This window comes from Arvicola amphibius, chromosome 8 (assembly GCF_903992535.2).
Source record: "Arvicola amphibius chromosome 8, mArvAmp1.2, whole genome shotgun sequence".
Taxonomy (NCBI): Eukaryota; Metazoa; Chordata; class Mammalia; order Rodentia; family Cricetidae; genus Arvicola; species Arvicola amphibius.
Genome location: NC_052054.1, coordinates 101,816,447 through 101,822,927, shown reverse-complemented (window position 1 = coordinate 101,822,927; position 6,481 = coordinate 101,816,447).

The following is a 6,481-nucleotide window of genomic DNA, read 5'->3' as shown; positions in this document are numbered from 1 at the left end:
GTATTCTTATTCAAGTTTGAACTTGGACTCTTCATGTGTCCAGTGTATTGATGTGATCTGAGAGCCCTGAGCTCAGTTGGGGTGCTGTTTTTATAATAGTAGAGGTTGGGATAAGGGATTTCTGAGGTTCAGGACCCCTTATTGGCTGACATTTGTCTAGGGGTGTCCTGATGAAAAGCAATGGGTGTGTGCTGGCAGGTGACTCTATCCACAATGGTTGGAACATTAGGAATTTCCTTGGGACGGTCTGTTCCTGGGTGGTCTCAGTTTGTGGTCTTTCTTGGAACCAGGTTTTTCCTTAGGGTAAACTACTGAGACTTGGGCCTCTACTGAGCTTGTCATGGGGGGTCCCCTAACCAGCAGGATGAGCCCGAGTGTTCCTCATTTCTCAGTGGACACAGCTAGCCTCCAAGGGCCCATGGCTATCGGTTAGCCATAACTGGTAGTCAAAGTCAGCCTACAAGTCAAGCTTACCTACCTGGCCTTTGACACTTGGGCGTGTGTCGATTGTAGGTGCATCAGAGTGGGCCAGGCATGCAGAGCCTGTGGCATAGCCATGATGCTCACCTCCCCTGCTGCAGCTGTGTGTGAGAGCAGGAGCAGGGCACAGCTGGGCTGAGAGGCTCGCACCTGGTCCATGACTCATCCAGAAGGGGATGGGCCAAACCTGGTATAACCCCTGGTACGCTGTAGCAGGTAGAAACGGTGGTGAAGCTGGGCGTACCCCTGAGAAGAGAACCTCAAATGTGTGTGAGACCTGTGCATGGGACCGAGGCATGGTCACCACCCACAGACTATAGTTTTCTCCATGAGACTGCACCTGCAGATAATGGCTGGCAAAGGGTGGCATCTGTCTGCAGGCAGGGCTCCATCTGCCTGCCCAGATGCCTACCAGCTTGTCTGAGAACTCTGGAATAGCAGTTATGGAGTGGCCCAGATCTACTGTCGGTAACCATACAGCAGTAATGGAGACTCCTACTCTGGTCTTGTTCTGTCCTCAAGGTCATGAGAAGGTCTGCCTCTGGCCAGTCTATGCAGTGATGATGGCGTGGGAGGCAAAGCTAATGACAACCTTACTTCCCTGTGCTGTTCTGCGGGCCCAGTGGGCTCTGCTGCTAGAGTCAGGTTGGATCTCTTGCTGCCTGTGCTATCCAGCCCAGATGCTCTTCCTGGAATGAAGGGAATTCCCTCAGTTTCCAGGGATGCTGCTACAACTGAAGAACCAAAATGGATTAAAACAACAACAAAAACAAGAATGTGTGTGCCTGTTCGTGTGTGCATGAGCCTGTTTGTGTGTGCACGAGCCTGTCCGTGTGTGCATGAGCCTGTTCATGTGGGCACGAGCCTGTTCATGTGTGCATGAGCATGTTCATGTACACACGAGCCTGTTCATGTGTGCACTGCCTATCCGTGTGTGCATGAGTCTGTCCGTGTGTGCATGAGCCTGTCCATGTGTGCATGAGCCTGTTCATATGCCTGTTGAGGCCAGAGGGTAAACTTGACTGTCAATCTTTAGGTGCCGTCTATCTTGCTACGGTGATATGGTAGGGTCTTTCATTGGCCTGGAGCTTGGCAATTAGATAAGAAAATTAACCAGTGATCCCGAGACTGTCTGTCTCTGACCCCCAGCTCTGGGATTACAAGAGCACACCACCATACCCAGCCTTCCAAATGTGGGTTCAGCGGAAGAATTCTGACCCCAAGCTTTCAAGGCAGGTTCTTCGTGGACTGATCCGTCATCTCACATGGAGCCAACAACCTTCTTCGGCTCTGGACAGGATGAGCAGGTGGATCTGAGTCTGCCCAAGATGGACAGACTTGACCTTAATCCCAGGACAGGCTGCGGACTGGGCATGTAGTATTTTGGACCTGGGTTTTCTCGTTTGTGAAATGGGGACATTTACCCTCCGTGGGGCTGTTGCTAGAGCTCTCGAATAGATTCTTGGTTCGTGTGTACTGTTGTCCTTCTCGTGACTGATAACAGCTGTGCACCATGCCATGAGCCATCATCCTCAGCTATCCTGATGGGCAGGCGCAGGTCTGCTCCCACCTCTTCCCTAGGCACACACGGCACACAGGGAGTGTCTGCCTTGCTTCTTAGTTTCTGGCACCAAACCTCCAACCTGGGTGCCAACTCTTGTTACAAAGCTATATCTCTTTTTTTTTCTTGAAGAGTTCTTCTCTTCGGATGCCCTGCCTCAGTTTCCCTGCCTCCCTTAGCACTGATGGAAACATATATCTTGCATCCATCTGAGGGCAGAGGCGATACTATTGGATGATATGATGTCTCCCTACTTCTGTGTCAGCCTCTTGAAACTCAGGGCTCCTTCCACATGCCAGCTCTAGACAAGACACTGATTTCTCATGCCACCGGCCCTGCATCCTTCTTCCTCAGTCACTTTAAGGCCCCAAGTAATAGGAAGGAAAACAAACTCTAGGCACTTCTGTAAACATCCAGCAAGTGCTTGCCTGTGATACCCAGAGGGTAGGACGGGTACCAGGAGGGATCCTGGGTAGCTTGCATGATAAGGGTACTTGCTTCAACCTTTGTCTGTGGAAAGTAGACCCAGGAAGCAGCAGGCTCATGCACTCACTGACATCAGCGTGCAAGCAGGTAGCAAACTGTCTCTTCGTCACTTGTCCCTTTTCTGATGCAGCAGGAGAGCCTCTGCGATGCCAAGTGGAGGATTTACCATGGCAAAATGTGCCTTGGGCTGCTGAGAATGGTGGCCGCTCATCTCCAGTGTCAGCCAGCTCTGACTCATCCTGCAGCCTAGTCCTCCCAAGACCTGGTTCTGCTGGGCTCTCTATTTCCTTAGTTGTTTAATCTTGCAGTTGGCACCTTTGAAGAATGGCCCTAGTGGACCTCACTGGCTAGTAGCTCTACCCTGGCCCAGGGAGGTCAACAGCACAGGGTTGGGGTTAGAGGGGTCCCCATCTCCCATCCTGCTGCTGGTCCTACTCCTGACTGCTTAGGCCTTGCAGTCTTCCTTCACATCTGCAGATTTGCAGCTGAAACCTGGTCCAGCCCTCTCCTAACACACAGGCCCATGCAATCCTGCAGCTCTCTGCCTGGGTCTGCTGACGCAATTCAGAGTTTTGACCCTTGTCTACCACAGACCCTGGCGTTCCTCAGGGCAGAATGAAGAGTGTCTTTTAGAATGTAAATTCGCATTGTGAGCCCCTGAAAGGAGATGTAGAAGTGGGGGAGGACCTCCCTGCCAGGTCAAAGGCCCAGGACTTGCCAGGGTGTCCTTGGGATTTGTGTACAAAGGCCACAGGAGGGGACAGGCACCAGGGACAGAGAAAGGACTGTCATTTATCTGCAGCTCATTAATTGGCTGGGGAAATTTTGAGAAAAGTGGCGAAGGTGGAGCAGAGGGACCTGTCAGCAAGCCCCTCTGAGATGTGTTTCCTCCCAGCCTCCCTCCCTCTCTCTGATTTTTTTTTCCTGATCACAGGGAGTGGGGGGATGGTCAGGGGACGTTTTATGTGGAAAACAGTAAGCAGGAGCTTTAGCTGATAGCTAGAAACTCTGAATGAAATGAGCGCACACAGGGGTAGTGCTGGTAGTCACATGAGCAGTATATTCGTTTACCTAGGTGTGTTTGCAGGGATGCCGTTAGCAACAGAATGGAGTTAACACACAGCAGGCAGCCACCAAAGGAACACAGTCAGGGGTGGCCACCAGAGTTAGGACTCATAGGTCACCACAAAGTTCAGGAGACCCAGGCTGGCCATATCTAAAGGAAACACTGGTGAGTTTTGGCGTGTTTATACTTAATATCATTTAAAAGAAACTATAATTTTGCTTCTGGAAGCAATGACAGAGAGGCTGAGAAAGTACAGCCAGAAAGAGGGTGCCAGGGGACCCAGGCTGAGCTGGTGGTGATTGGAACAAGCACAGTGAGTGTTTTAGAGATGAGACAGAGACGAGCCTAGCTGGAACTCAGGAAGGGCACTCCTCATGCTGTGGAAGGGGCCAGGAACACATCTGCCTGCCTGCCTGCCCACAGCATCACTGGTACACAAAGGTTCCGGCCCGGAGGGGTACACAGCTAGGTGCCTGCAGTAGCAGCTCAGAACAATCATTTGGGCTTGTGGGGCCCAAGGGCTGCCTGGCTGGCATCTGATGCAGGAAAGGGATCCGGAAGATAAAGCCTTCAAGAGACAAAGTGGTGGTTTTTTTTTTTTTTTTTTTTTTTTTTTTTGGGTGTTCATGGATCCACCCCACCTGTTAAGTAAGCATCAGGGGACATTTGTCTTGCATTGTTATTCCGCCAGCCTCTCCAAGTGTGGCTTTGTTCAGAACCTGCTTCACACCCGCAACTGTGTCACAGTTATTTAGGGTCCCAGACAGCAAGTCACAGATACAGCCCCGCAGGGAGTCCCACAGCCTTAGGGGTGCCCCACCTTCATGGGACTCCACCTCTCTCTGTTCTGGAAAACAAGTAGTCCCTGATGTTGAGGGTTATTGCTCCTTTATACATGTCACACGAATAACTGTAGCAGGAAGCATGGTTCAGTTAGGGCCGATAGATCTGAACAGGTCCTGAGTGGACCCTTGAGGGTGATGAGTACTGAGTAGGAAGGGTCAAGGCAGCAGGGACAAAAAGGTGCATAGACTTAAGAGGGCCAGTCAGTGGGAGACAGATGAAGTCTGGAGGTGGGATCCCTCAGGCAGTGGCTGCCAATTCTGAGGGATCTGGGTGCATCTCAGCGATGGATTGCTTACCCAGCATATGTGAGGCCTTGGGTTCTGTTCCCAAGATATCCACATCAGGAACTCAAAAGACAGTAACAAGAAAGGAGGCACAAGGAACTAACGAGCAAAAGGACTGGAAAGAAAGAGGGAATCCCAGATGCAGAGCAGACAAGCCCCAAGGCTGAGACACACGCGGAAGACTCATCCAGGAATAAGGTACAGCCGGTATCTAGAAGGCAGGGCTCCTAGGATGGCAGGGACCATCTTAAAGAACTGGGCAAGAATCTTAGATGAGACACCTCTCTGCAGGGAAACTGGGGCTACCTGACCTCTGAAACCTGGCACTGGAGGAGTCCCATGCGCAGTGGAAGCCCACAGGGCAACTGTGCCCAGCACGGAGGCAAGACTTCTTTCCCACAACCATCCCTGGCACCTTCTCCTGACCTGCATAAGAACACCATTCTCCGCTGGCACAGTGAGACTGCTCCATGACCCCCATCTTGTCCATAGGACCAACCTGAGACACAAAGGCTTTTGTAGCCAGGTTGCAGTGAGATCTTAGACATCCTGAGAGTGTTTCATAGAATGACAACTTTGGAAATGATATCCTGCATTGCCAAAACCCTCCACCCCCTCCACTGAAGGCCCGAATCCCAAAGCCTCGCACCTCAATCAAACAGTTACCAAGCTTGTGGTGGGGTGTCATATTTATAGGCTGCATCCCTCTGGATGGTTGAGAAGTGGCTCTTGGAACTGAGCCAGCTTCCTGGGCCAGATGTGGTCCTGAACACACACACCAGCTTTGTCCCCCAGCAGCCCTTCTGACCTATCAACGTTTTCACTCAGCTTCTTCCCCAGTCCCCCTATACCCTACCAACTGTACGCACTTTCCAACTTTGTTGTTATTTAGACGCTTCTGGGGACCGAAGAGCATGGGCAGGTCTCACTGACAGAGGCCAGGCATGCTCAGGTGTGATGAAGACCCTCAAAACCCCACTCCAGTTCTAACAGAAGGGGTTAGGTCATCTTCTGGCATGTCACTCAGGGCTTTCATTGCCTCTTTGACCCCAGTAGTTGACCTATAAGGGGGTGATTCCTTGTGTGACTGTCTATACCATAAATGAGGCTTCATAAGCTCTTTCCATACCTGGCAACAGAGCCCCCCATCAACTGCCTGCAGCCCCTATTCCAGTCTGAGAGGAGAAAGAGACTTGAGAGAAGAAGTAAGTTTTCCAGAATGGACTTGACTGTGACAAAATACTTGACAGGAATGGTGTGAAGGGCAGCATGATTGATTGATTGATTGATTGATTTATATTTCCTTGAGGGGAAAAAAGACACTAGAAGCATAGAGACACTGGTGTCATTGGCCAATGAACTTGAACTCAATGAATGTAGATGCTGTATGGTACCTGTTTTAAAAAGATACAGTCAGGGACTAACCATCATGGCCAACCTGGGAACTTGCAGTGGATTCTACAGACAGTTACAGAGGCGTGGAGGCACCAAGAGAGACTGAAAATTGAAGGTGAATGGTGAGCAACTTTGCTTGCCCTGTCCTCACACCTGGAGATGATCACTTTCATTACTGTGTGTACGAAGGTCCTTTTTCTCTTGGGTAGCCACGGTAGAGAAGGTTGGAAACTCACTTCAGGTGTGATACAGTGAAGCTGAGCTAATTCCCACGAAGAGCCCAGAGCTTGCTCTTCGCAGACGTTAGCTGGTTCTCCCCTGGCTTTACTGAGCTTTTGTTGACTAAGGGGTTGCTCGGTTTGG